Source organism: Saccopteryx bilineata, chromosome 2, assembly GCF_036850765.1.
Source record: "Saccopteryx bilineata isolate mSacBil1 chromosome 2, mSacBil1_pri_phased_curated, whole genome shotgun sequence".
NCBI classification, from domain to species: Eukaryota; Metazoa; Chordata; class Mammalia; order Chiroptera; family Emballonuridae; genus Saccopteryx; species Saccopteryx bilineata.
In genome coordinates, this window is record NC_089491.1 from 52,247,048 (window position 1) to 52,262,148 (window position 15,101).

Below are 15,101 nucleotides of genomic sequence, written 5' to 3' on the forward strand. Positions count from 1 at the left end.
ACACAAAAGAGATATTAGATCCTGCTTTTTCCACTTACGTATGGAATATGTCACTTATGTCATACATTTTTATGTCAATATTTATTATAATTTAAAAGGTATTATACTACATAATCTTTCATATATATATATAAAATACATATCTGTTAAGTATATACACAACCCATAGTCTCTTTAACATGCCCTCTATTGCTGGAAATTTGCCCAGTATTGCACTATTAACTAGGCTACAAAGAATAGTCTCGAGTATATATATAATTTTATACCTTGTGACAAATTCCTGTAAGTGAAATTACTGGATCAAAGAGTACAGAATATATTGTCAAACTGTTAACAGCAGATGAAAGTAATATAACCAAACCTCATAAAAACTGCAAGATTAATAAATATTACTGCAAATCATCAACTTCTGCGCGTGGCAAAAAAAAAAAAAAAAAAAAAAAGTACATAAGCCAAATTGAATGACAATATGAAGAATGGAGGAAATCTGGACAAACCCCTGTGTACATAAATCCCTCTGTATGAGTTTTTCACTCTTGCCAATCTAACATGAAAAATGGTATCTCATTGTTGCTTCTCTTTTTATCCCCTCGGATTACATTTGATGTTGTACATCTTTTCAAATATTTATTAGCTATTCCTATTTCTTGCTTTGTGAATAATTTTTTAATGTCCTTTGCCAAAGTTTCTTATTGCCTTTCCATCACATCTGTTACATATACATTTCCAAATTTATTATTTGGACCCTAACCATCTTATTTATGGATTTTGAGGTTGTCATTTGCAGTACTTAATTTTGATATACTCAAAATTATCTTGCCCTTCTGATAATTGGTTTTTACACTTTAATAATCTGAAAAATAAGTTTTTTAATGAGAAAATATTTCTTTTGTAAGCCCCAAGGTAAACTACTCATTTTCCCCTAATCCTACCAATCATGCATGATGAATCTTCACTGTGCTTTTATTGCATATTTTTTCATGTTACATGTTATTTTTACTCAAATATCAAATTCACTTCCTGTTATAAATTAACTCAAATATCAAATTCCCTCTATGAGTTCATTGTTCTTATACTTTATTGTATCTATTTTAATTAATGCTAGTTCTGCTGGAACATATGGATTTTTGTTTTTAATGCTGTTCTAGTTTACTTTTTGGCCCATGGGTTACTTAGAAGTATGATTTAAAATTTTCAAATGTATATATGTATTTATTTATGTTTTTTATCAGTAAATAACTCGATTACCTTATGATAAAAGAATAAAATTTTTATGAAGCATTGTTCAAATTGTGTGAGATTCATGCAATGGCTAAGTATGGGATCAATTTTTATAAATGTTCTGTACATATAAAAATGTGTATATTCTTCAATTGCTTTATGTCCATTACATCAAGTTTTGTCATTATATTGTGGGTTTGTTAATATTCTTTGCAGTTCTATTGATTTTTATTTTATTTAGAATGTAATTACCTAATCTATCTAATGAAACAAATAATTTACAGATGTGTAGTAACACTCTATGGCTCTAAGGTGAAAATGTCTGGTTAATATTAAAATTTTTTACCTGTTTGCTCTTTTTACTTAAAAAATCCTGTGTTCACCTGTGCTCTTATAAATAGAGTGTATTCTTTTTTTTCAAGCAAGGTTAACTAACTTTGTCTTTAACCTGAGAGTTAAGTCCATGTATGGTGACTTTATTAATTATTACAATAACAAAAATTAACATTTTCATGTTCACTTCTGTATATTTTTCCCATTTACTATTTGAGTGGAATACATTCTATTACTTAATGGTTATCCTAGATATTTGATCATTAAGTTTAGAGTCAGCAATATTTTTTTCAAACAATATATATTTTAGAATGCTTTAACTCTGGGGTTACCTACCTCTTGACATATGAGTTATATTTTGGATTTTTTTTAACTCTAGGAATTACTGTTGCTCAATTTTTTGTTTAGATTGACAAATACATTCTTTGCTCTTTTTCTTTTTATAGCTCATACTTCCTTATGAAATCATGGGTTTTTTTCCAAAGAGCCCAAAGTCTTTTGGTAGTTTTAGAAAAATGACGTTATTATACTCTCATTCTTGAAATATAATGTCTTTGGGTATAGAATTCTAGACTAACAGCACTTCAAAGATGCCCTTCCACTGTCCCCAGGATCCCATTGTTTCTGGTGAGAAATTAGCCATTTTGGCAACCTAGTTCTCTCTGGATACTTTTCAGATTTCTCTGTCTTTTCTATTATACAGGTTTATTAGGAAGTTTATATATGGATTAAAAAATATTTCTTGGCCTGACCTGTGGTGGCGCAGTGGATAAAGCGTCGACCTGGAAATGCTGAGGTCGCCGGTTCGAAACCCTGGGCTTGCCTGGTCAAGGCACATATGGGAGTTGATGCTTCTAGCTCCTCCCCCCTTCTCTCTCTCTCTCTGTCTCTCCTCTCTCTCTCTCTCTGTCTCTCTCTCTCTGTCTCTCCCTCTCCTCTCTAAAATAAATAAAAAAAATATTTCTTGGAATTCCTAAACATGTAGTTTTATATTTGAATCTTCAGCGGTCTCAGCTAGGACCTTTGAAAACTGCTTTTACATTATTCTCTAGTTCTTTCCATCAGAATCCCAATTAAACATTAGACCTTTACACGCTGTTAATCTTTAATCTTACCTTCAGGCTTTCCTATCCTCTATCTCTGGACTGCACTCTGTGTAATTTGCTCACTATATGACACTTACCCTAACTTCAGCCATGATTAATCTGCTCTTTAATCCATTCACTGCATGACTCATTTCAATTATTACATGTATCATTTTTTGAAGTTCTCTTTCAAATGAGTTGTGTTAATTCTGATCTCTTTCTTAAAATACTTTTCAGTATTCATTTCTTTTCTTTTCTTTTTTTTACAGAGACAGAGAGAGAGTCAGATAGAGGGATAGATGGGGACAGACAGGAACGAAGAGAGATGAGAAGCATCAATCATCAGTTTTTCATTGCGACAACTTAGTTGTTCACTGATTGCTTTCTCATATGTGCCTTGATCGTGGACCTTCAGCAGACGGAGTAACCCCTTGCTCAAGCCAGCGACATTGGGTCCAAGCTGGTGAGCCTTGCTCAAACCAGATGAGCCCGCGCTCAGGCTGGCGACCTCGGGTTCTTGAACCTGGGTTCTCTGCATCCCAGTCCAACACTCTATCCACTGTGCCACCGCATGGTCAGACTCAGTATTCACTTCTTAATACATATGAATTATATTTAATAATTTGAAAATATGTATATCTCATTCTGCCATTTGTTTTGCTGCTGGCTTGTTCTCATGGTGATGTTTTCCCCACTTAGTTGGTAAATCGTACATTTAGGAGGTCATGCTCTTTGGACTTTCATCTGTGTAAATTCTTTGAGGCTAGTATGGAAAATTTATTATTCTAAAGAAGATTTAAAATTTGCTGCTACCATATATCTGGGCATACACCAATCAGAACCTGTTAAACCAAATTTAAAATTTGGCCCATACAATATGAATTACAAAGTAAACATCTCATGAGTTAAGTCAGTAGTTCTTAAAAAGTAGTTATTTCTTTAACCACTTGTCCCATCTATTACCTAGGTTGAAAAGTTGAATATGTGCTCCATCTCTCTCTATAGGTTTTCTTTTTTCTTTTTCATAGTTAATGAAAAAGAAGTTAATGAAGATGGTGCCACAGGGATTCTGTTTTATGCAGAAGTCTTCTCTGACCCCACTGAACCAATATTGTCTCCTGCCATCCTTGGGATTTTTAAAATCCAGCTGCAGCTGACTGGGATTGGCTGCTTACCCTGGAAAATGCATAGTGTCCACATACTGGCTACCTAAGATTCTAGATTGGAGCTTTCTCAGAAATACTCTTGGTATCCCATTAGCTCAACCATGCATTAAGTTCTTTAATATTCCCCCAGAGATTTTAGATGTAGTATAGCAGAAAACATTTAGTTGATTATCTTTTCTACTGTATTATTACAAAACGGAAGAACTAACTTGGTTCTGTAATCCTAAAATGCAATAAAGCCCTACATATATTATGTGCATCATTAATACACAGTGAGTGCTCCTAAGTGAACAAAAACAGAGTGACTATTTCCTTACAAAGTCATTTCTTATAAGGCTATTTGTTCATGCTCCACATCCTAATGTATAAACCAATTCGGAGAAACAGGGAAGTTATCACTCTACTGCTGATGCATATATTTTAAATATCAGGTAAATAATATTATATAGCAGATGGTCCAAACTGTTAACTCAACTACATTCAAATAGCCAATTCTCTTAAAATGACAATAATCATTATTGCAAAATAAAGTACCAGTCATTTAAAAATATATCTTAGTTGAACTCAGTATTTTGACATGGGTTTAAAATATATCACAGAATAAATATCATCATGACCTGTTTAAGTATGTAAATAAGGTTCAATTTCTCCTTTCTCCCAAAAAACAAGGGTGGTCAGCAATAACAGTCATGATGTCAGTTACATAAAAAAATGTCACAAAACAGACAAAAATCTGTGTTCGATGTATTTTTCTTCAGAGACAATAGATATGAACATTTAGTGTAATTTCAGCATAAGGAAAACATTTTAGTAGACTTTAGTCTAGAAAATAATATACACACTATAATATGCTCTGACCCACATGCACCTCAATATAACCTTTACTAGCCAACTCCCACATAAGGCCTCTTGGAAAATTAGTCACTTGTGCAGCTTTTTTGCATATGTTCACAATATTATTAAGACACATATTTGCTGAGACTTCTAGAAGATAGCTTAATTCTATAAATTATAAGGCTGTACAGACCAATGATTAGACATCACATCAAATTAAGTGGGTGAAGACAAATTAGGAATTAAAAACATAGCACTTCTCCGAAATAAGTAAATCAGAAAAAACCAGGAACTGCATTATTCCATACGTAGGTGGGACATAAAAGTGAAACTAAGAGACATTGATAAGAGTGTGGTGGTTACAGGAGAGGGGGGAATGGGAGAGGGAAAGGGGGAGGGGGAGGGGCACAAAGAAAACAAGATAGAAGGTGACAGAGGACAATCTGACTTTGGGTGATGGGTATGCAACATAATTGAACGACAAAATAACCTGGACTTGTTATCTTTGAATATATGTATCCTGATTTATTGATGTCACCCCATTAAAAAAATAAAATTAAAACAAAACAAAACAAAAAAAAACATAGCACTTCTCTGATTCTCTTAAGGATATTGTCATGACCGTGAGCGTCCCAGTAAGTGTTAGATATTTTATCACATAATTTTTACATGTATAAACCATTTTGTCTCTAAGCATCTGGATTTAAAAATCATTTCAGTCTTTGTTCTACTCCTTTCTTACTTGAAAAAGAAAAAGTTTTATCATTTGCTTCATTAATTATTTCCAAAAATATATAATTGTAATTAAGGTCTCAAGGAGTTTTACCTTGGCTATCTGATTGAAAAGATGGAAAATAAGAGAGTGCCTGCTAACCCATTTCTATAATATTTGAGAACACACACAAATTAGCTGAAGTGAGTATAGAAGATAAATTTGTGGTCTATTCTATCCTGTTCAGTGGTAAAATATGGCCTACACTCTTTTTTTTTTTTTAAACATTATCCCAATCTTCCAGTCACACTGCTCTGGGCACCTCTTTCTTCCACATGAGTTAGTGGGAAGGTAATATTAACTTCTGTGAGTTCTACTATAGGTATGAAGACAAGATGCTAATGAGCTCAGCAGGGAATCTGAGATATCAGGGCACACGCAGGTGGTCACCCTTATAGTCACCACAGCACTGCACTTGTATGGAATCAAGCACTGGCAACTTGAAGGAAGATAGCTTTCTATTTTACTTCTCTGAACAAACATCTGTAGATATTCATGTATTCCCCCTCGCTGTTTCAATTCCTTTGGACATCTGCTGGGCGTATTCCTGGCATATTTTTATTTTGTTTAAATCTGAAAACCTTCCATTTCAATCTATCTCAAAAGTCCCAATAGAAAGGGAGAAAAAAGTAAGAAATAATGATGTGTCTGATGCATTTTTCCAATATTCCACTCCCTCCCAGAAGTGATGTTTCTGACGGGTTGTTTTATTACTGATAATATACTACTTGGTGTTTATATCACACTCTCTACTTCTCAAAGTATTTTAGCCTCATCTGATTCTTACTTCAACCCTGAGAAGGAAGCAGGACAGATATTACTTGTCTTATTTTACAAATGAGAAAATTCAGTCAGTCACATGGTGATCAGAGGGCATAAACTATTGCAGGGCAAAGGACTATATCCTGGTCCCCTGGGTCCTTAAAAAATGCTTTTCCACTTCCAGCAAAGGCTCCCTATGTCTTTGAATGATTGCCAAGGTCTCATGACTTCTTTGCCCGCTACCCTACTTATTTTGTGAAGTGGAGGCAACTTTATTCCTTTTCACTATTAATGCAGGATATTTGACAGCGTGCTTTATAGACTCTCCACGATAAATTATTCAGCTGGAGTTAAAAGGAGGAAATGCTGGGACTCTAAAAACTGAAACTTTAAGAATAATGGAAAATAGCTGAAAATGGATTTTCACCTTGTCTTTAGTGAGAAGTTTACCAAAGCTCAAAAAACATATTAGAAAAAAGAATAAAAAGGTAAATTAAAAATGTTTTTTAATGCAGAAATTACACAGTCCATTTTTTTTGGTGATTAGTTTTTGTTGAGACAATTAAGATAATAGCTTCTGAAGTGACTGCAATTACACAAGGTCCCCAAGGCTTCAATAATATTAAACTTTTTTTGTTATGCTAGGAAGAAATTCAGAAAACTCAAAAACAAAACAAAACCAAAACTGCTATTGACTGAATGTTTTGGCAGCCCCGCCCCCCAATTCATATGTTGAAACTCTAACCTCCAGTGTGATGGTATTTAGAGGTGGATGGAGCCTGTGCGGTCATGAGGGCAGAGCCCTCCTGGTAACATTAGTGCCTTTACAAGAAGAGACAGGAGAATTTGGTTCCTTTCTCTCTGCCATGTGAAGATACAGTAAGAAGGCTATCTACAAGCCAGGAAGAAAGGTCTTATCAAAACCAAATCTGCCAGTACCTTCAACTAAGACTTTCTAGCTCTTAGAACCATGAAAAATAAATGTTGGTTAAACTACTCAGTCTATGTTTTTTTTTTGTCATAGCAGCCTGAACTGACTAAGCCAACAACAAATAAATAGGTATATAAAGTGATATCAGATTATATTTAGAGACCCTTGGCAGCCTAAAATTGCAAGAATCTTAAGCATGAACTTTAAACCAGTGAATTTCAACTGCTGGTCCGTGGACCAGTGCCAGTCACAACCAGCAGTTGAAAAACACTGCTTTAAACTATTAGTATTACACTTGGCTAGATATTGTGAATCCTTTTTTCGGCCTTCAGGAATAGATATATAATATCTAAAAAAATTAATACACTTGATCTTAGCCAAAAGGCCAAGAGCAATAAATTAATAAAAGTTAGCCTCTGTCAACTGCTCCAAAGACTAACAGATTCTGTTGTAGATGAGTAAAAAAAATGAAAAATATATTTTATAGTATTAACTAGTATTTGGTCACTACTGAGAATTAGCATCAGATATATCACATGTAAATGAATAGTATTTTAAAAAGCAGAATATTTATTTTGGAGGGTTAAAGTACTGTTAGTCTGACACATACATATACACACATGTATAAGTGCATATGAAACAAGTGAAATCTTAATCAGGTTAGTAGATTGTATTAATGCCAATTTCCTGGTTTTGATGTTTCCTTGTAATTTCATAAATTGTTACCATTGGGGGAATCTAGGTGAAGGGTGTGGGGGACCTATACTATTTTTGTCACTTTTTGTGAGTTTATGATTTTTTTTTTTTTTTTTCATTTTTTTTCTGAAGCTGGAAACAGGGAGAGACAGTCAGACAGACTCCCGCGTGCGCCCGACCGAGATCCACCCGGCACGCCCACCAGGGGCGGTGCTCTGCCCCCCAGGGGGCGATGCTCTGCCTATCCTGGGCGTGGCCATATTGCGACCAGAGCCACTCTAGCGCCTGAGCCAGAGGCCACAGAGCCATGCCCAGCGCCCGGGCCATCTTGGCTCCAATGGAGCCTTGGCTGCGGGAGGGGAAGAGAGAGACAGAGAGGAAAGCGTGGCGGAGGGGTGGAGAAGCAAATGGGCGCTTCTCCTATGTGCCCTGGCCAGGAATCGAACCCGGGTCCTCCGCACGCTAGGCCGACGCTCTACCGCTGAGCCAACCGGCCAGGGCTGATTTTTTTAAGTTTAAAAAAAAATCATCTAAGTCTGAAGACTTTATACAGTTATTTACAATACTGGTTGTAATTCAAGAAGGATATTTCGAACGACAAGATAACCTGGACATGTTATCTTTGAATATATGAATCCTGATTTATTGATGTCGCCCCATTAAAAAAATAAAATTATAAAAAAAGGATATTTCAATCAAAACACAAATGATAGTAAAATAAAAACCCAAGTGATCAATACCATGCTTTAAAAATCTTTCCTTACCTCTGCCATTTTTCCTTTTACTTATCACCTCCAGCCTAGACCTTTGACATCTTTTTTCTTCTCCTCCTTCTATCTACCCCAGCCTAGCACAATAGCTAATTTATTGTTAAGTGAATTTGTTGTTAACTATGCTACTGCATGTCTAAAGAAATGAATAGTGTACTCATTTGATCCCTGTTGATAAAATATACTAATCACGGAAAAAGTTCTTGGTTCCCTGGTTAATACTCTAGATTTACCCCTCTAAAGCCCTTTGACTCATCTTTTTTTTTTTTCTTTAATGATTAGTTTTCCATGCGTTACTTGAGCTTGTTTCTATGAATTCAGATTGCCCATGACAGTTTACATCCCCTAGCAATTCCATGATGCTATTCCTCCCTCCCACCTCAACCCTGGGTCTATTAAGGGCCTACAAATCTGCTCTTCAAGCTCCCTAACTTGTATCAGAGGGCTCTGTTTAGTCTTGGAAACAGATCTACTAGTTTTTACCCCACATAGTTGGGGCTTTGGGAACAGCCTGATCTCATTTTCTACCACAAATAGAAGACTCGGAAATTGTTTCCCTTACTCCTTGATTTATGACTAGACAGAAATTAGTTATTCCTGCTCATTCATTTTAAGTCAGTTCTTAGTGATCTGGGAGTCAAGTGTTTTCTCCGAAAAGTTTTTAAGTGTGGATATGGAGGATCCAAGTCTCCCTAAGTCTCCCCTGGAAGCGGAGGATACAACACAACTCTCATCTTCTCCACTGGACAACTTCTGCTGTACTGGGATATGTGTTACCTATGATCCCTGGAAACAGTAATGTAGCCCTTACTGTTTAAGTAAGCAATGAACTCTGCCAGAAATGCTGTTGTTATTTTCTAGAAATTATCAAAGTACCTTCTAAGAATTATTTTAATTACCTCCCCCTTCCTTTCTCAAGTCCGTAATTCACACCCTGTGTCCTGATGATCTTCTGAGCAGGAGGCATACAAAGTTGAAAAATCTGAGTCTGTGGTGCTCACAATCTTGGTAAAGAAGATGGTGAGTAAAGAATTAACAAAACCTTTTTTCCTTACCTATGGAAAAATGACTTTGGTTTAACTATCTAGCTCTGTTCCCCTTGATATCTGATAAAGATGGGATGTCAGCTACCAAGTAACATTTCTTCTGGTATAAATGAACCTTGGTTAGTGTGCTGCCATGAACCAGGAGGACTGTGGCCAGGACTATAAATGCCTGGTAAGAAGTCTTGGCTTTGAGTTTCGGGGAGTAGAACCTGAAAGTGGAGCGTGCCCTTTCTTTCGTGGCTCTGGAAGCTATATTCATTTGCTATTGCAAGAAATATTGTTCCTAAAGTACAGGACTTCTAAGACAAAAGGACTCTCACACACCCAATGTGGCTCACTCTTGCACAACTGACATGTCCCCTGTGATGGTGGTGGAGGGACAGGGGAGAAGCAGGAAACAGTCCTGGGACTAGTGAGCACTCTTTCTGAAGAAATGCAGCTGGGGTTTCCCTTCTAGTACCTTGTATTTCTACCTTCTAATTATATATTTATACATACTTGTGGCTTAATGAGTTCTATCAGTTGGACTGACCAATTGAACCTAAGACCACTGAGAGGGGTCTTCTAATATTTATGAAAATAATTACCAAGTCCTGAGGTACCTGCTAATCAAGGTTTATATACAAAGTGTTATAGGAATTTCTGCTCCAAGAGTTCTTGCTTAAGTTTGGTATTTGCCAAATTGCCTGAACATTTTCTTCCTCACACCTGAACTGATTTTCCTGTGATTTCACATCATCATAATTAAAAGAAAATTTCATAATTTGAACTCACTAAAGCATGAAACATGAAGTATGTACTCAGTGTATATGCCGAGAGATCAAAAAAAGATCTTTAAAGATAATGAAAGAAATAATGAACTGTATCAGATTATAATTATGACTTTTTGTGGTCTGTTTCTTTCTATACATACTTCTCTCTTCTCCAAATATATACTGAAACCATCTCACACAAATAATTCTAAAGTAGCAAAATAAGAGACCAGGATGCTAGAATGAATGTACCTTGCATGGAAAATATTTCAACTTTACCTGTACTCATGTATATTGTAAGCTCCCTATATAAATATTACTATAATGACTTAGTTACTATATATAATGAAACCACTTCCATTTCCTGGCCCATAATTAACTTCTCTGAAACATTCATTCAGTAAATATTTGTTGAGTACCTACCACATCCTGAAGAAAGTATTTCTAGGAATTCAACAGAAAGAAAGCTAAATATATGATGTAGTAATTTCAATGAAATCCATTGGCCTGGAACTCTTGAATGATAAGCAATAATTCACAAGTCCATGTTTCTTTAGCAGTAACCTATTTAATGATTATACTTCTACTTGCTTTATTTCTTTTATTTTATTTTTCTTAAGTGAGAAGCGAGGAGGCAGAGATACAGATTCCTGCATGCACTCCGTCCGAAATCCACCAGCAAGCCCACCAGGGGGCAATGCTCTGCCCGTCTGGGGTGTTTCTCCTTTGCAACCGGAGTCATTGTAGTGCCTGAGACGAGACCACGGTGCCATACTCAGCGCCTGTGCCAACTTGCTCCAGTGGAGCCTTGGCTACGGGAAGAGAAGAGAGACATAGAGAGAAGGGAGGGGGTAGTGGTGGAAAAGCAGATGGTCACTGGTCCTTTGTGCCCTGACTGGGAATTGAACCTGGGACATTCACGTGCCAAACTGATGCTCTACCACTGAACAAAGCCAGGGCTACTTCTACTTGCTTTTGTGAAAATATTTAGGTAAAGGTAGCACTCAATACTTCTATACTGTAAAGTAGGCTAAAAACACTTGTTATTTTCTCAAATTCTGTTAATGATTGATGGAGAAAGATGATATTTTAAATGTCTGGCTTCATTCACTTTGTTTGGGACTGCTTCTAGATCATCAAAACAAACTGTCAAAACACTTCTGAAGATGGGAGCCTTACTTTGTAGGGGATAAGGTCACCTAAACTTGGTAACTCTTACAGAATTGTTTATTTGTCTAAAATACAGGTAAATTGTGGTCACAAAATTCTGATCCAAGGGCTCCCCTGGTGCGCCTTCTGTAATACACTTTTGGTTCTGAGATGCTGGGAGACCCTTGGGCCCAGGGTCCTTTTGCCCTCTGAGAAAGCGGTCCAAAAGTAGAGGTAGATAGCTCAAACACCTTGTATTTACTAGGCTGTCACCATGTGAGCCTAGTTTTCCCCAAGCAACGGCTAGCCCTTCTGTCCATTGGCAGCTGTTCCCCATTCTCCCTGTGGAGTCATCAGAGACCCTCCCTCACACCCAGAAAGGTTCCCAACATTATATATAGGACGAAACCCATGATTAAGGAATGTCTCCCTCCAAAAATTTTAATTTATCATAGTCTATAATTGTCAATTCAATGTTTTAGTATATATATCATATTTCATTTGGAAATAACATGAGATGAGTTTTTATTATGATCATATTTGTGTGAGTTTATTAGCAGGGGTTGGCAAATATTTCCTATAATGAGCTAAAGAATAAATATTTTAGGCTTTAAAGAACTGTGCAGAATCTGTCACATATTCCCACCCCCTTTTTTAGAACCTTTCAAAAACATTAAAATCAGCCCTGGCCGGTTGGCTCAGCGGTAGAGCGTCGGCCTGGCGTGCGGGGGACCTGGGTTCGATTCCCGGCCAGGGCACATAGGAGAAGCGCCCATTTGCTTCTCCACCCCCACCCCCTCCTTCCTCTCTGTCTCTCTCTTCCCCTCCCGCAGCCAAGGCTCCATTGGAGCAAAGATGGCCCGGGCGCTGGGGATGGCTCCTTGGCCTCTGCCCCAGGCGCTACAGTGGCTCTGGTTGTGGCAGAGCGACGCCCTGGAGGGGCAGAGCATCGCCCCCTGGTGGGCAGAGCGTCGCCCCTGGTGGGCGTGCCGGGTGGATCCTGGTCGGGCGCATGTGGGAGTCTGTCTGACTGTCTCTCCCCGTTTCCAGCTTCAGAAAAATACAAAAAAAACCCCACAAAAACATTAAAATTATTCGTAGCTACAGAGTCAATGGCAGATTTGACCCACTATCTATAATTTGCCAATCTGTGGTTTCTAGGCACAAAGGGTACACACCATAGTCAAAGACACTTATGCCTTCTTGGGACCCAAAAAACACATGCTTCTACCTTTTCTACCCCAACTTCCTATGATTTAATATTGATACTGAATGCTATTTTATGTAAACTAATAAACTCAACAAATACAATGTATAAGAGTTTCCATTTGAAAGAATACTTAATCCATTTGCAGTTTAGGCATATAATCAATGAAGATGGTAAGGATCACTTATTTATCATTTGCCAGGTAGTTTCACCAAGGTTTTCATATTTAACTTAATTTGATCTCTCCAATAATCTTTTATTACATGGATTTTTTATCCCTATTTTATAAATAAGGAAACAGATTCTTGTGGGTGACCACCAAAGGAATGTAGCAAGTGTCAGTACAAAAGAACTTGAACACAGATCTCCTGACACCAAGTTCTCGTGTTCCCAGAGTAAACCCAAATTATATTTCTGGAGGAACATGCATACATTCTAAGCACACACACACTTAGCAGGGCCAGAACAGAGTCATGATGACTTGAGACCTTTTCTAATGGAAATGCTCAGAAGTTGCACCTTTGAAGCTATTAGATCACTGTCCAAGGTTCTTTTTAACAGGGTACCATAATTATCAAGTGAGAAAGATATTAGCAAACAATCCTAGCACTAATGAGATTATGGCTAACTCAAGTATCCGTATGCTTTTCAGGGTGAGAACTTTACGTTTCTGGGTAAACGTAAAACGCAAACAAACGATACGAGGCATTTCAAGCAAATCAATTGCCTAATGAACTTTTAAAAAGATACAAGATTTTAAACAGTCAATGGAAGTAATATTTGAGAAGAATTTCCATCACACTGAAAGCTGTTGTTGAAAGAGGAGCCAGAAAAGTGAGATTTAGTAAAAATGGAACAAGGCTTGCCAATGTGACAGCGGCTTTTAATGAGAATGATTTTTCAATAAAATGATTCCAAATGGCCTTTGGAAAAATTGGTAGAGATTTTTTACAAACTGAATCCATTTATGACTCTACTAAAATTCAAATTTCATAATATTACAGAAACACTACAACTTTAAACATGACTCACATTTGTTTGATGTAAGAATGGCTATAGCTGCATCGTCTGCTAGATAATAAACTACATGTCTTTTCATCAGTTTAGTTTTATTGTTAAAATAAAACGCCATTTGTTCGTTACAAGACTGGCTACAATTTAAGTGGATTTCTCCCATCCATACCCATTTATGCCCATAATGAATCCCCTCCTGCCCTGTTCCTCTAACCCAGGAAGATTATAGATTAAGAGAACAAGGACCTTGCTTCCCTCTCTTGAGAGAGCAGAGGCAGCCACAGAGAGACCAAGTCACCACCGTGCCCACACCTGGCTTGTACTTTGACCTTCCAGGTCTATTCTGCATAGAGGGTATGCCCTCTGCATACCCTAAAATGCTTTTTGCTCAAATCACTAGAACACATAAACTATCTACAACAACCAAAAGTCATCAGGGATATTTTCCCATGAATACAATGTTATAATAGAAACTGTCAGGCCTTCCATTGCTTGCTCAGCATCAGTAAGATTTCCCCTGCAGTATTCATGCAGTTTCCAAAGTCTAGGGTAAGAATCGTTATTTCCTTAGTTGACACATTACTTGCTTTGGCGAGCTGTGAGACCACACTTAGAGACACAGGGGCAGCCCATGGCTAGAGGCCATTATGTCTGGTTTTCTTTATTAAAGTTAGACATTGGGACCTAGAGAAGCTCCTTTTTCTACCCCAAAAGGAGAAGCGTGTTCATAGAACCCCACTCTGTGCTATTTAGGAACTAGGGTCACAATCCTTCTTGATCTAGTATCTGGAACATCTTAAAATATAAAAGAAAACATTATGTATTAAAGCTACTATAATTTTATTTTAACATTCAGATTGATTCAATTTTCAGACTCCAAACACAAAAGAAAACAACTGTACTGATAACTCAAAGTAAGCACAAGTATTTATTTATAGTTTTCTTCATTATCTTCCCTTTTGAGTAGCTCTAGTAAGTGTATAGTTATAGGTGATAACCACAGAAATGGAAAAGTCTTATGGTGAAATTAACATTCTCTCTTCAGTGAGAATTTTCCAACTCACCCCTGTGCCCTTTCTCCACATTTTCCTCCCTTCAGGCTGCAGATAATTGAGATCACCCAATTGTCTATTTCCTTTTCAACATTTTGACCACTTTCCTGTTCAATGCCCATCACTGGGACAGCAGGTAAACAACCAGGAAGGAAATCACAGGCCAGTTAAATCATAATGAGGTAAGAAACTTTTTGAAGGGTGGAAAAGAGATTTAAATTGATTGGTCAGAAGAGGCACAGTTGGAAGTTGTGTGTGTCCAGTAACCGTCAGTCAATAGCTCAGACAATCATAAAACTGTGTCCTTTTCA

General features: G+C 37.0%; 1 protein-coding gene and 1 pseudogene across 4 annotated transcripts in view; both read right to left on the reverse strand.

Annotated features, from left to right (window-relative positions):
* PCSK5 (proprotein convertase subtilisin/kexin type 5) overlaps positions 1-15,101 on the reverse strand; it is a 458,607-nt gene that overhangs the window by 292,606 nt on the left and 150,900 nt on the right. The window lies entirely within an intron of this gene.
* On the reverse strand, positions 7,320-7,500 carry LOC136327710 (U2 spliceosomal RNA; annotated as a pseudogene).